Source organism: Protopterus annectens, chromosome 1.part0 (genome assembly GCF_019279795.1).
Source record: "Protopterus annectens isolate FY-2018-M chromosome 1.part0, PAN1.0, whole genome shotgun sequence".
NCBI classification, from domain to species: domain Eukaryota; kingdom Metazoa; phylum Chordata; order Ceratodontiformes; family Protopteridae; genus Protopterus; species Protopterus annectens.
Window position 1 is genome coordinate 740670944 of NC_056725.1, and position 15939 is coordinate 740686882.

Below are 15939 nucleotides of genomic sequence, written 5' to 3' on the forward strand. Positions count from 1 at the left end.
GTTAACATAATGTAATAGGAAAAACAAAAACTTCCTTAAAATCTGTACACTCAAGGGAGTGTTTAGCAAGTGTATTCCCTTCATCCTTATTTTTTATTGGTAACACATGTTCTGCTATTCTTTTACTTAATTTCTGTATGTTTTTTCCTACATAAAAGGTGTGACAGGTATCACAGGTTGCTAAGTAAACTACATAAGTTGATTCACATGTAAATTTAGTATTGGCCCATATCTGTAAACTATTGAGTTTAAGCACTACATTTGAGCCTTTGTTCACAAATCTACACTGTCTATGCCCATTATACTTAAACATGCCTTTCTTGAAATGATTATCATTAGCAGGAGTGTACTCGAATATCTTTTTCAAGTCCCATTCATTTTTGTAACAACATTTTGGATAATTACCAAAAATTTCATTCAGCTCTTTATTCCCTTCTACTATACTCCATTTCTCATCCACAATTTTCCTAATGCCCATAACATTAGTAGAAATGGGTAAAAAAAGCCCTATAAAACGTTTATTTGTACATCTCTTCGTGGAGTGCCCATTAAGAGTGTTACAGTTACTTAAACTTGAATTTGAAATACCACTCACCAAAATGGGGGGACCTCCAACTTCTTAAAACTATCACTTCCCCAATAAGCTGATCTAGGTACGTTGCTGAGTAACCTCTATCTGAAAACAACTTTCACAAATGTTGAACCTTATTATGAAAAGAATCATTTGAACTGATTGGACAACTAATTTGAATGACGTGGCCTCTAACCACTTTCTTCTTCATAAAACTGGGATGATGACTATTTGCCATAAGATTATTATTGAAAAATGTATTTTTCTATAAATACTACTTTCAAAGACTCCCAAAGTTACATCCATTGTCAGTTCAATATCCAAAAAAATTAATTTTCACACCCTTTCCTCCTAGTGTGAGTTTGAGAAAACTCGTACTAGAATTCAAATCCTGAATGAATGTATCAACTTCTTCATGGCTACCTGTCAAACAGAACTAAATACATATAGATAATTATGTCCAGGTTGCTATGTATTTCACACTAGGTCTGGAAATATGACCAAATCGTGTGGCATAAAAAAATTAGAATTAGGTCTAGCAATTGGGGATCTCTCTGCCAAATGTTCAACTTTGGGGACATCAGGAAGATCATCAGGAACAAAAGTAGAAGTTTAAGATGTTCTGCAACAGAAGCATTGTTTGGACTGCTCTGAGATCTAGAGTCTGTATCACAGGAATAATGCAGCAATATCAATTCTAATACAGGAAGAAGATGTCTACAGTTTCTCCTGTATACCACACCCTTAGATTCTAAAACGTAAGATCTCAGCTTGTCACATATACTTGTTACTTGACCAATCCAGTTGAAACTTTTTGCTGTTTGTATCCTCACTGTCTCTTCTTCTTTCAATGGACAAAGACATCTGCTGGATTAATCATAGCTGGACTTCTGGAAAGAATGTTTTCTGAATAGTTGGGCTCTGATTGTTCTGTTGTTTTTTGCTTTAAGCCTCAACAAACTGGAACTGATCGGCACTGCTATTCTGGTTTGCCTAGATAGACGTCTCTGAGCAGGCAAGACAAGTATATTGTCAGGGATATATTTCTGAGATTGAATAAATTCAAAAAGACATTGGTATTATCACACTTTGACTTCTCTAGTAATTGCTTTGCACTCTGTACTGCACGTTCAGCTAGTCCATTTGACTGTGGATATTCTGGATTACTAGTAACATGTGCAAAGTCCCATTCTTTTGTAAATTTCTGAAACAACTGACTGGTAAATTGGGTACCATTGTCAGAAATAACTTTGTGTGGACTACCATGGACTGAGAAATGATATTTCAACTCGGAGATAATAGCAGTGGATGTTAGATTAAGTAGTAAATTAATTTCGAACCAGTTTGAATAAGAGTCTACCTACACTAAGTAATGCTGACTGTTCCACTCAAATATATCAGTGGCTACTGTTGACCAATGTAGTTCAGGAACTTGACTTAGCTGAAGTGGTTCTTTTTGCAAATGTGGTTTTGTACTATTGCATACTGAACCTGAGTGACCATGATGTAAAATCTGAATATATTCACATTTGTAAAGAACAGGTACAACAATTTTAGGACTTTTGAAAATAATACCATCTTCCATCAACATCTCATCTCTGCAAGGAAAATAAGTTTGCACTTCAGGTGGTACACTAGATTGTTTTGACAGCCATCCAACATTAATGCAGTGGTTAAGCTTTTGCAAAATTGAATCCTTCTTTGTATAATCTCTCAGCTCATCAAGTCTCATGGTAGAAAAATTATGCACTTCCATGACATCAAAGTCAAAATTCTCGGCATGAAGCTGTCCTGTTGTATTTCTGGGTGATCTGGATAAAGTATCAGCCAGATAAAGAAGTTTGCCTTTGGTATAGACCATTTTAAAGTTGTACTTTTGCAATTTGAGTATCATTCTTTGTAATCTTACTGGAGCTGAATGCATATATTTCTTTAAAATAGTGACTAAAGGTTGGTGATCAATTTCAGTTTGAATAGCATAAGCCATAGTTATAATCATGGAACTTTGTACATGCAAATTCTATTGCCAAAAGTTCTTTCTCAATTTGAGCATATTGCATTTCAGTTTGGGTAAGACATCTAGATGCATAGGCTACTGCTCTGTTTTCTTGAAGAATGACTGCACCAAGAACAAATTTTAAAGCATCACAGGAAAGTGTAATTGTTTTATTGACATCATAGTATCTTAATGTGGGTGGGGTCACAACTTTCTGCTTAAGGCCTCCAAATGTTCTTTGGTGTTACTTCAACCAAGACTGTGTAACATTTTTGCATGTTAGCTCTCTCAAAGGTGCTGTCAGCTCACTGAAGTCTGGTATAGACTTTCCTAGATAGTTGACCTTACCAAGAAAATGTTGTAGAGTTTGAACATTATCTGGTGCTGTCATCTCAAGAATGGCTGCTTCCTTGGATGGGTATAGTAGCAAGCCTGTGCTAATAAATAAATTACCTACATATGTAACTTCTGGTAGTCTGAATTTGCACTTCAGAGGATTGAGCTTTAAGTTCACTTCACGCGCTCTGCCTAGAACTTTTCTAAGGTTTCTGTTATGGTCTGCTTCACCATTGCCTCCAAGCAATAAATCATCTACTATTATGGCACAAGGATAACCCAAAAAAATTTGCTCCATTGCACAATGAAAGACTTCACTTGCAGAATTTATTCCAAATGGCATCCTGAGGAATCTATATCTTCCAAATGGGGTACTGAAAGTAGTCAGTAGTAAGATTTACGATCAAGCATCACTTGCTAAAATGAACGTTTTGCATCCAAGACAAAAAAAAACAGTGGCATTTGGTATTAAGACTGCGACTTCCACAACTGTGCGCATAGGATGATGTGGTCCCCTTAATGCTTTGTTCAAAACTCTTGGCTCAATACATATTCTGATTTCATCTGAGCCTTTTTTTTGTGGGCTGCTATCATAGACAACACCCATTCAGTTGGTTCTGTGACACGACAGATTACACCTTGATGCACCATTTTATCCAGCTGAGCTTTGACCTTATTCTGCATAGCTATTTGAACTTTTCTTGTTGGTCTGACCACTGGACTGACCTCTGGGTCTAACTTCATAGAATACACAACTGAAAGTTTGCCCAACTTGTAATCGAAAACATCAGCATACTCTGAGAAAATAGCTTCAGTAAAATTAGAACTAAGATACGTACCTATATGATGAATTTCTTTGGTAAAGGAAAGCAAATTCATTCTCAAATTGTCTCTGAAACCCAATAATGACTGCACAGGTTTTCAAACTACATAGAATAGTAAGCTGTAGCAGTTCCTAGCCAAATAACATGAAAGCACTACTGAGCCTTTGGTTTGAATTTCTTCACCTCCATAAGCAACAAGTTTCGCACAACTGACCACATTAAGTTGCTCATCAGCTCTCACCTTAGCAAAAGTGTCTGCTGACATAACATTACACTTTGAACCAGTGTCTACTTTGAGCTCGGTGGTTTAAAACACTTCATTATTTTCCAACAAATCTACTGCATCAACCTTTTCACCAATTACTGACATACCATTTATGCAGAAAGTAGAATTGCAGCTCTCTATGTGATCAACTTGATTTTTTAAGTGACCCTTCTTTATAAATGTGTGAGGTTTACTTGATTTGCAAAACTTTTGAAAATGGTTACATTTTTTACACTTGTAGCATTGCTGACCAAATGCCAAGCATCTTTCTCTTTTAGACCCATGATTGGCACCACAAGTTCGACAGTTAATAATCAAGTTTGATTTGGGTTTTGCTGACTCACCTTTGTACTACACTGAGCATGTCCTTTTCTTAGAACTTGCTGGAAAACTACAGGTTTTACTTGCCACACTCATAGGGGTTACAGTTGCTATGTGCTTAGGCCTGCTTCTACTAGCCACATGTTGCATGCTGTCTACATTTGCCCTGGAGCCTGCTGAAACCATGCTCTTATCATTTGCACACATACTTGTGTGCCTTTCTGTAACTACAAAGATTTGATAAATTTCAATAGCTTTTCTCAGCATTAAATCACTGTCATAAAGCAACATCATTCTCACTGCAGCACTATTAATACCATTCTCAAGCCTATCCTTTACTAACTTATCTTTTAAGTCACCAAACCTACATGTTTTAGCTTTGTTCCTCAGGTCAGTAATATAAGCTGCAAAAGTTTCTCCTTGTCTTTGATCTTTTGTGTAAAACAAATGCCTCTCTAATGTAACATTTGTCTGGGGGTTACACATTTCCCTGAATTTGCATTTCAAACACTAGTCATCTTCCCTTGATTCAGCCTGTACAACAATATGACGTTTTTCACCTTCCGCTTCATATCCTGTTGGTGCATACACAGGTGAATGCTCTCTTTCAATGGCCTCTGACCCAGTTAGGTTTAGCAAAATGAATGCCCTGGTGAGTGTATCTTTGCCAGAATAAGCTGCTTGTATAAAAATATTATACACTTGCTCAAATACTCTCTAATTCTCTGCAACATTCTGATCAAAAACAAGTGGTGATGGTTTTCGAAATCCATCTACCATGCCAACAAATTATAGTAAAACACAATGCAACCCAAGTCCACTTTTAACTGTACGAATATGCACACTTGCACATATGCCTGAAATTTATGCCAGTATTTGTAACTATGCCCAATCACACAACAAGCCTCTGAATAACTGAATTTTGTGAAATACATCTCTTGGGCACTGTAATACTCTTGAAATTACTGTACTGTAAGATATCATCTCATCAGTGTAAGAAAAAATACAAAATAACTGCACTGTGGGAATAAACTGGGCAGAAGAAGTTCAGAGTAAAAACAATTCAAAGTAATTGCACTTTGGAAATAAACAGTACACAGCACCCTGAAACGTTTCCAAAATGACTGAACTTTGCTGAATAACTCTTTACAGTGCAAGAAACACTCTGTAATGATAGCACTTTGCAAATAGACACACCCAGCATGACACTTTTCAAAATGGCTGTATTTTGACTGCACTTTATGAAATAGTTCCACTTTGCACACAAACAAACTCTTCAGAATAAATGCATAGTAATAAGCACACATTGTATGTAAGTGTACACACTTTGAGATACTTCAAATAGCTCTAGTTATTATTATTATTAGCTTCAATCAATGCAAAACAGTGGTTTTCCAAAAAAACATGCAGTTGCCTTGCTTTATTTATGCTTAATGTCCCATTTTTGCCCTTATTATATTCATTTTGCTTGTTTAATCTTTTTCCATGCCCATTATACTTTCCTTGTGCTAGTTTTACTCTAACTATGCCCATTTTATTTTAAATGTGCTCATTTTGCAATTCCAAGGTGATTCCAAACCCTTTATGTGCTTTTCTGATAATCGTTTATCAGCTATCTTAATTTTAAACATTTTGTTTAATTAATAAACTTTTCATGCCTCTCACCAGTTTAATAATGTGGTTTGTACCCATGTAATACTCTGGTTCATAGGTTCATAGGTTCATAGGTTCATACTAGGCTATCTGCCCAAGGGCATTTATAAGCCTAGCCCATAGTTATGTGGCTTTCGCCACCCCTTTAGTTTGAATAAAAACTATGCCTATCATTTTTCTGTGCCTCTGTCAAGCAGTGACACTGAAGTAATCCCTGGGGTATATCTGCGATCTCCCATCCATTGGTCAAGATTCCTCTTGAACAAGGCCAGCGAGGTGCTCTGCCTCACATGTACCGGGATTTTGTTCCACAGCATAGGGAGTCTCTGGGTGATGAATCTGTCCCTCCAGCATGTTCTATTTATAACCGTGTCAAGGTTTAAGTCTCCCACCCTTGTGGTTCTGAGGGATCTAGATTTTTTGAGGTGAAGCATATTCATCAAATCTGGGTTTGACATGGCCTTATATGTCAGGCACAGGTCACCTCTGAGCAAGCGGTATGAGACTGAATAAAGCTGGAGTTCTTTCAGTCGGGCAGCATAAGACATATTTTTGAGACCCTTTATCCTTTTGGTGAGGAACTTTTGGGGCCTTTCAAGCTGCATCAGGTGTCTGGTCAGATACATTCGAACGGGCATTGTACTCAATCATAGGTCTAATGAGTGATGAGTACAGGGGACAATGACCTCCCTTGATCTAGATGTGAATCCCTTCATGATCAGGTGGGCGATATAGAAGGTTTTCCTAACTACTTTAGCAACATGAGTGTCAAACGAAAGACTACTGTCAACTTGGGTCCCCAGATCCCTGATGACTTTTCTGTGCTCAGTGGATTGTCACCTATATGGTAGCTAGGGGTAACCTTGTTTTTCCCAAGGGTATGACTATGCATTTTTGGCGTTTAACTTCAGGCCATGGCTCTGGCACCAGTTATCCGTTTCTGTGAGGCCTTTCTGGAGGATATCTGTGTCAGATGTGTTTTCGACTATGGCCCAGTTTGCAGTCATCTGCAAACTTTGTCAGCCATAACCCTCCTGTGTTTGCTTGTACTTCAGAAAAGTAGATGCCGAACAAGAGTGGACCCAGGACTGAGCCCTGTGGGACACCACTTGTGACAGGCTTTGAGTCTGACATGGCTCCAGCAACTCTGACCCTGTGGGCTCTGTCGCTAGCCAGTTTGCAACCCATCTTGTGATGTATGGGTTTACATTCAAGCTGATGAGTTTTTCGATGATACCTGAGTGGGGTATTGTGTCAAGGCCTTTGCCAGGTCGAGGTAGGCTGTATGGACTGCCTTTCCCTCATCAATGGCCTTGGTGACTGTCTCAAAAAGTCAACCAAGTTTAAGAGGCAGGATCTGCCTTTGACAAAGCCAAACTGGGTTGGATCCAAAGTCTGCAAGTTCCCTATGTCTTTATTTATGAGTTCCATTATGATCCTCTCCATGGCTTTGCAGATAAGGCTTGTCAAGCTAATGGGGTGGTAATTTCCAGGGTCTGTGGAGGCACCGCCCTTATGAAGTGGGACCACAGTCGCGTGCGCCACTCCTTGGGCGTATCCTGAGGTGAGGCTAAGATTAAACAGCTGTCCTAACTGTGGGTTTAATTCCTCGTTGAGTTCATGAAGCACACAGCCGGGGACACCATCCGGTCCCATGGATGCTGTGTTTTTGCCTTAGTGAGGGCAGTTCTCACCTGGGCATTGGAGATGTTTGGGGGCTACAATCCTCTGGAATAGATATCTCTCCTTTTGGGGAGAAGTTTGCACTGAACCTGTCAGCCAGTATGTTAGCAATGTGTGTAGGTTCAGTAATTTTCACATCATTCTGAACTAATTCTGAGCATATCTGGGAGTTTCCTCCTAGGTTTCTAACATAGCTAAAGAAGGCCTTATGATTGTCTTTAGAGTCCTTGGTGATTTTTCTCTCAAAATTTGCCTTTGATGATTTTATGAGAGCTCTTAGTTTTTTACTTATAATGATCAAAGGTGTCTTACCTTTCAAGGATTTTGCTCTATCTTGTAGTAGCTTCCTCCTTTTGTTGTGGAGCTTGTTTATGGCTGGGGTCCACCAGACTGGACGCTTGCCTTTGGTACAGAGAGTCTTAGTTTTGTTTGGGATTGCCTGATCCATGCAGTCCTGTAGGTGCTGGTAGAAGGCATTTGTAAGTGATTCAGCGGTTTGAGTAATGTTTACCACTGGCTCAGGGGCCTTAAAGGAGACCACACCAGTTTTTAGAAGTGTGAAATCGGCTTTTGAGAAGTTTTTCACTGTGGTCTTTTTTGTTTCAGGTGGGGGCGGGATGAGGACCTCCAGCGAGATTAGTTTATGATCTGATCTCACCAGTGAGGGGTATACTTCGGTGTTGAACATTTTGATCCCATGTTCGTGATGATGAGATCAAGTATGTTTTCACCTCTTGTGGGGATGGTGACTAGTTGTTCCATGGCATTTGAGTTTATGAACTCCAGGAATCTTTGGGTTAGAGTTTTCGGGCTTGAGTAGTGTTCCCAGTCTATATTAGGGTAGTTGAAGTCACCTAGTATGATGGTGTTTGGAGATACATTTATCCTCCAATGTTTTCAGGAAGGCCATGTGAGGTTCCTGAGTTTGAGAGGGTGGCCTGTAACATGCTACAAATTGCAGAGCAGTCTTGCCTATGGTTAATTGCACCTGGATGGTCTCCAATGCATCGTGCGTTGCCACCAACCTTGAGGTGTGGGTGTCCTTTATGAATATGGACACCCCCCCTCCTTTCTTGGTGTTGTCCGGATTTTGGGGCCAGAACGTATGATATGAGGTGAAACCTGTTAGTGCTAGGGTGCTCTCAGGAGCCTTGAACCAGGTTTCTGTCACAGCACAGACATCGATGTTCTCCATTTTGAGAAGGGCCTCGAGTGCGTGCATCTTGAGATTGAGACTTCTGGCATTAAGCAGCATTACCCTTAGTTTTTTCCTTTTGGTGTTCTAGGGTGGTAGGTTTAGAATTTGAGCCTTGCCTAAAAAGGCACTATGGGGTGGCAAGAGCCTTTGCCAATATCCGGAAGCCCAGGGTGACAGGTGCAAGCCGTCCCTTGAAGCAGCGTGGCTTGTCCAGCATGTCATCCCAGGCAGACAGACATTGGATCCCCTTTGAATGACACCAGAATTTAAGCCAATTATTAAAGCTGATCATCTTATCACTGTATTGTGGCATCATTCTAGGTGAAGGTAGGATACTGCTCAAGGTCAGGGTCATACCTGCCTGGGCTACATAATCAGAGAGCTCCTCGACGTCCCTTTTCATGTAGTCCAAGGAGGTACGTCTCAGGTCGTTGACACCAGCGTGGACAATGACTGAGTCATACTTGTACCTGCTGTTGAGAGACCTGAGTGCTTGCGTTATGTGGTGGATTCTAGCGCCCGACAGGCAGCTTACTGTGACCTTCTCCTTACTCAGTCTGGTGAGCGGGACGTCAGTGTGTCTGACTATGGAATCACCAATGACAAGTGTCTCTGGCATTTTGTTTGGCCTTAAGGGCTGTGACTGTTTGACACTCTGACTGTGTGGTCTATGTGTTGCATGTGTTGGGTCGTGAGGTGGTAGTTGTTTGGGTGTCTGCTTTGGTGGCCTCTGCTGTTTTGGTAAATTCTTGATCAGAGCCTCCGAGTATGTCTTTGTGTGAGTATGTGTATGATTTGAAGTTGTGATGGTACCATGTGTGACTGGGTATGTATTGTGTGTGGTTGCCTTCTCCTCCTGTCTGGTCTTGCCAGTCCTATGTTGAGAGAGCTCAGCCTCCAGTTTGGCCGTATAGTTGCATCTCTCGCATGTATTTGTGTTTTGTGGGAGAAGGAGAGGATTGTTCAGTGTACATGAGGCAATTGTAACATTGCCTCAATATTCCCAGGTTTACCAGTTGAGCTGGAGAGGACACTAGCAACTGATCCTCGACATACTAGAAGTAGTAGATAAAGAACTTTCAAAGGACTCCGGGAAGTGGGTTTTAGGCTGGTGGGGTACTATCTATAATAAGAGTGCTTTATCAAGGTGCAAGTACTGTAGGAGTAAGTGCTAGGCTTTACAGATAGAGAATAGTCTACTTGGGAATCAAGTAGAGATGAACTTTTCAGTTATAGGATATGCTGGTTAGATCAGCAGTACAGTTTAGCGTGTTTTATAGCAGGGGGCTGAAGGGAGCTAGGAATTGGCCCAAAACGACCAATGGACTACTAGTTTCTGGCTGAAACTTCACCAAATCGGACAAAAAGGCCGCTCAGTGCTTCCCACTCCCACTGGTAAGCAAAGAAACTTCCCTCCTTCCTAATAAGGCAATGGATCAGTAACATTCTGTTTTATCTTTTTTATACAATAAATAGTTTGTGCAAGTTTTCATTACTTTTGATTTGTTTCTGGTCCTTTTTTGTGCTCAGTTTACTTAGTTTACCTTCTCTGTTAATGCTGCACCTTGTAGCTCTGGAAAGCACTCTCTGGAATCCCGGTTCTGACACCATGTCGCTTGTCCAGTCAAGATAAAACAGACAAGCATTCATGGTTTCTGTTCAAGCAGCTTTATTATGTGCAAACACATCAGGATTAATGCTTAACTTTAACTTAGATAAACCCTATAAACAAACTAGTTATCACACTCATATATGCTCACTCTCTGGCTGCACTATCAAAATGGCACTGAAGCTAGCATGTGCTTGCTACTTATATGCCCTTGAAATGCTTCTTAAAGGTACAGCACACATACACTATTCTACAATCTGAAAATTGGAAAACTGATTGCATCTGTTACAAACATGATATGTCTGCAAAAGAAGATGACTAAATTAACCATTTCAGCACAGGACCCTTGAAGCACATATGCTGACAATACATTAAACATAATTATATGAGATTTTGGAGACATAGATTGAAGGGTGAATATTCAATACATCACACAATGATTTAAATTGTATTTTTAAGGGTCTGAGTATATGGGTAGACCCATTGCTGAGTTTTTCTAATCATATCAACCAATTGGTTAACAATAGCGGTAAAGCTACAGACTGCATATAATAGAGTCTAGGAAATCAGAAATAATTGAATCATTGTTTGTAGGTTACATTAGACCAAAATTAGAGAATAGAATAATAATAATAATAATAATAATAATAATAATAATAATAATAATAATAATAATAATAATAATAACAATAATAATAATAATAATAATAATAATAATAATAATAATAATATGGAAACTTTATAAGAAAACTATCGTAAATAAATTGGAAAGAGTACTGCAGAAATACATCTACGGCATCCATGGATGTGAATGCTTAAGTTATTATGAAAGATGAAAATGTCTGAACTTATTCAATGTATCACATAGATATTTAAAAGGAGTCCTTATATGGGTTTACAGGGCATTTAGCAACAACTACTTCTGGGAATTCTTGGATTATCAAAGACTGGTAGAGAATCATTTGTCAATCTGTGCAAGAAATTATGTAAGAATGACAGATGTGCTAAGTGTTTCTCTGACAGAGTAGGTGATGCCTGGAATAGACTACCAAATTATATTACAGCAAGCGATGATCTAGATGACTGTTCTACTGTATTGGCAGACAAGAAGGCCATTATTGCCCATGACTGAAATATATGTATGTATAAAAATAAATAAATAAGCATGTATGTATGTATATAAATGTTCTGAAGCCTTGAAGAAAAGCTGAAGTTTCTATAGTAAGTATGTTTCCAGAGAAAGTTAAGACACCACTGACATAGCCTGAAGTTAAAAAAAGGAGAAATTGTCCCTATCTCAGAAGCATGATATAATGGAATCTGTACTTGGATATGACGACATATTATCAGACAGGCCCCACAGAATCAGTTTAATCCAACAGAACACAGAGAATGTGCCTGGTGAAAAGGTAAATTGGAATCTGTTCCAATTACCAGAATCTCAATACCTATCAGTTATGAAAGAGGTTTAGAAAATGTTGAAATATGGAGTCATAAAAAAGAATGTAGAGTGAATGCAATACCTGTATTACACTTCTCCCCAATCCTAATGGGTCTATAATACTTTCCAATTACTTTAGTGAATTAGATAGCAAATCTGTACTTGATTCATATCCTATGCCCTGGGTAGAAGACCTAACTGCAAAATTGGAAAGGCTAGGTTTCAGTCTGCATTCATCTTAATCATAGACTTTTAGCAAATACTACTAGCCATAGTAAGTAATAAAATGCATTTTCCACACCAGATGAACTCTTTCATTAGAGTGTTCTACCTTTTAGTCTCCATTGAGCATTGTATCTTTACACATACCACATAGCAGACATACAACAACCTATCTGGATGATGGAGCAATATTTTTAAAGTCTGGGAAAGTCACTGTCTTGAAGTTCAAACCATTTCAGCTTCACTGTATTAAGCTGAATTGACATCTAAGCTAGCTAAGTCCAAGTTATGCATGACCCCAGTGTCTGGGCTATGTTATAGGCAAAAAATAGTGAAATCACACGTCAAGATAACTGGCGCAGTATAAAACTGGACCATGTCACCTGCTAAGAAAAAGGTTAAGGCTTTTTAGACCTTGCTATAGTTATCATAAATGTATTTCCAATTTTGCTACCTCAGCATAGGTGACTAAAAGATATACTGTTCCAAGAACCATTGTTAGTGACTCCAGACCTTTGCAAATAATTCTTATTGTACACAGACACTTCTGGGGCAGTCAAAGGTGTAATCTTGTTTCAGCCTACAGATGGAGATGAATCTATTTATTTAAGTATGAAACTCAACAATGCTGTCATGTTATTCAGATATAAAGAGATAAAATGCTATAACTCATTTCCTGTGGAAATTTGAACTGTAACTTCCAATGGATGGAATCTAAGCTTTTTGACAGAATCATATTATGTCCTCACATTTCAAACAAATGCTCATATTTCTTGAACCTTAGGGGATACTAAAGAAGTATGAATGACAAACTCTTCAGCACAAACTATTTTTATAGTTGTAGTATTCTTTAGGTTTTGGGACTTAAATTGGGTTATATAAGTCAGAGTAAACACAGCCAGTAAGATTCATTAAACTCCATGGAGGCTTTGCGTGAAACCTACATGGAGTTTACGTGTTCACATTAATTACATATTCATGCAGCGCACCATGTTTAAAAGTAAAGAAGCATGGTTTCATGGCTGGCGACAGTGTTGCCAGCCAGGAAACCATATAAAACAACACAGAAAGAAAACGTGTTTACATGTGAGCAAACTAGGTTAGCAGGATTGCTCAGAATGTCACATTGATTACCAGGATTTATCATATAGCAACATATGTGGTCCAAAAACATTACAGGATAGTGTATACAGTGCAGACTATTGTGGAATCCCATTCCAGGCATTCTGTACAAAAGTTGTATAAATGATCTGTAAGGGTACATGGATTGCCATTAAAAATAAAGAGTCAGGAGTAAGTCTGTGTATTGAATAGGGACATGCAGATGAAATATAGGAATGAATATAGAAAAAGAGGACAGCAGAAGAGGGCATGTAAATGGAATTTGTAGAAGGAACAATAATGACATATCAACATGGTACAGCACGGACTACACAGTAAAAATTTATATTATGTGACTGTCAGACAAGGTGACATAACAATAGAAAAGGATGTTTTTGTGATATAAGCATCCTGACATGAACAATGGAGAGGACATATATTAGGGATGTTATATACAATTGTGGTTGGGTGCATATTGTGAAGCTATACAAACTGATTTCCATGAATATAACTGTAATGTCAGCAGAGGTCTCCAACAAATTCACAATGACAACAGTAAACAGAAGCACACACAGTCATGGACACTATCAGAATAATACCACCAGTAACCTCGTGTTTCTGCCATAACATATGTGCTTCTGAGTAATCATAGATAGTTCTGCATGAACACACTTGTACAACTATTATGACATGTCAGCAATCTGTGAGGGTAATCAAGCACATACTATACTGTATGTGAGATTATGATCAATCCAGGCTAGTTGACTGGTCTGGTGTGCATGGTGTATATATATATATATATATATATATATATATATATATATATATATATATATATATATATATATATATATATCACAATCCACACTGTCATGAATGTAACCAATGCCATCAATGTTGTCAAGCAGCTATGTATGTACTGTGTTTGTGCATCAGCCGAACAGGTATCGCACATGCATCTTGTATAACACCTTGATGGGGGTTCTGCACCATCAGACAGTAGTGTTTATGAAATAAAAATAATACTTGTATCACCAATAAGATATCTGAGAGCTCACTGTGGCAAAGGTGGTACACTTCAGTTACACATCACTGGAAAATGTGTAGGGAGGTACATCAAGAAGAGTGCATTGCACTCAGTCATTGGTGTAATAAAGGCTGTGAACTATTGAAATATTATGGCCTTTGATGGGAATGTACTGCACATACTCAGCAGTTGTGTTACATACAAGAGAGTAGTTACCACTGTGGCCATGTGCTGGTGGACATTCCACATGCCATCTACCCCAAGATACAGGTCACATACCACTTAGTCTGCTTATAGGGGTGTGATGTCTAACATTATCATTGGGTCGTGTATTTGTTTGGATAATGTAACAAATCCTGCCATGTTTTTGTTTCATCTCATGTGTTGTCATGGCTGTGACAGCAATCTGTGGTGTATGTTGACACTGTCTGTATTATACTAATATCACAGTTGGAGTCAATGATTGCCCACAATTTATAGTCATCTAGACAGCTGTTTGAACACAGGATGTGTATGTCATTCTTGAAGTCTGTGACTTAAACAATGGACAGTAAAGGGCCTAGCACACAGCCTTGATGTATGGACCTGATCACTGGACTCAAGATATAGGTCACTTCACACATTGTAATATACTTTGATGCTACGTATGTGATCCAGTGATCTACCCAATTGGTGATATAGGTGTTTATGGCCACATCTGACAAGGTTGAGTGAATACCTCAGTGTGGATTTGTGTCAAATGTCTTGGTCTGGTCTAGCTCTACAGGATGATAGTTTTGTCATCATGCGTGCTGTTGATGACCTCTTTGAGGACATCCAGCAGATGTAACAGACATGGCTGTAGCATTAACAACTCACACAAATATTGTGCACACAGCTGGGATATTACCACTGTCCATTTAGAAAAGGTCTATGGTTACATGTTGGTCTACCTCACAGATGAGGAGAGTCAGGATGTGTTTATACATGCATGCATCAGGTGCTGTCCCTCCTAACTCAGATGGATGCATATTGATGTACACCCTTCTATGGGAGCATATTCTATCTTGAGGGTGTGTTGAAGTGTACATCCAGCTGTGTCAGGTAAGTGTATGTTCTGAGTCCTCTATAGGTGATCTGTGATATTGTCATAGCCCATTGATTCTGTGTGGTAGGGCAGGATGAAGCTAAGTCAGTGCATACTGCCTGTCTTGATCTAGCCTAGGGTTTGGGCACAATCCCACACTCAAGTATCATTGAGAAACTCTATAGCTTGTTCCTTTACCCGTACACAGTTCCACACCGACACACTCTGAGGATAAAACACTTCTTTATTACAGATAAAATTCAGTTGTTGAGCGCTTTCATCTAATTTATATAGACTTCTTCAGAACAATCCTAAAACAGTACTCCATTTCTTAAATACTTTTTTTTAAAAAAATACGTCATTATGTCAATTAATATTTAAAGTGCCAGTGTGCTTATTCAAATAAAACCGCCCTTGTTTTTACTTTAATCAAATAATCTTATTACTTAAATACATTCCTACTGTGAAATAATACAAATACTACTGTTGAATCATTATAAAATGAAACTTCTAACTTGTAGTATACCATTATGTATGATTAAAAATTCATTTGTATACAAGTACGAATTCCACTTTACTTCTTTAATTTACTATATTCTCTAAAATGGGCTTAATGGATATATGAT